This window comes from Penaeus monodon, chromosome 32 (assembly GCF_015228065.2).
Source record: "Penaeus monodon isolate SGIC_2016 chromosome 32, NSTDA_Pmon_1, whole genome shotgun sequence".
Lineage (NCBI taxonomy): Eukaryota > Metazoa > Arthropoda > Malacostraca > Decapoda > Penaeidae > Penaeus > Penaeus monodon.
In genome coordinates, this window is record NC_051417.1 from 14540490 (window position 1) to 14540748 (window position 259).

At 30.5% G+C, this 259-nt stretch overlaps 1 protein-coding gene across 2 annotated transcripts in view; it reads left to right on the forward strand.

Annotated features, from left to right (window-relative positions):
* Positions 1-259, forward strand: part of LOC119593664 (kinase suppressor of Ras 2-like) — a gene marked incomplete in the record, with an annotated part of 30909 nt that overhangs the window by 13432 nt on the left and 17218 nt on the right.

Consider the following 259-nt stretch of genomic DNA (forward strand, 5'->3'; position numbering starts at 1 on the left):
CTCTGGATAATTACAATTAATTAGTTAATTATGAAGCAGCAAGAAGTGATTACTGCAAGGTTTGTATTGAAATGCATTCAGCTTCTACTGCAGCAATTTGCAATATTCATGCATATAAACCCCATATCTTGCATAGTGGTACACCATATTCTGTATATCTCGAAGTGGTATTAATGTTATTGTATTTTTTATATAGTCTACCCAACCTGTGATAAATATGATTATAGTAAAGGTCATTACAGATAAATTTTAGTATCCA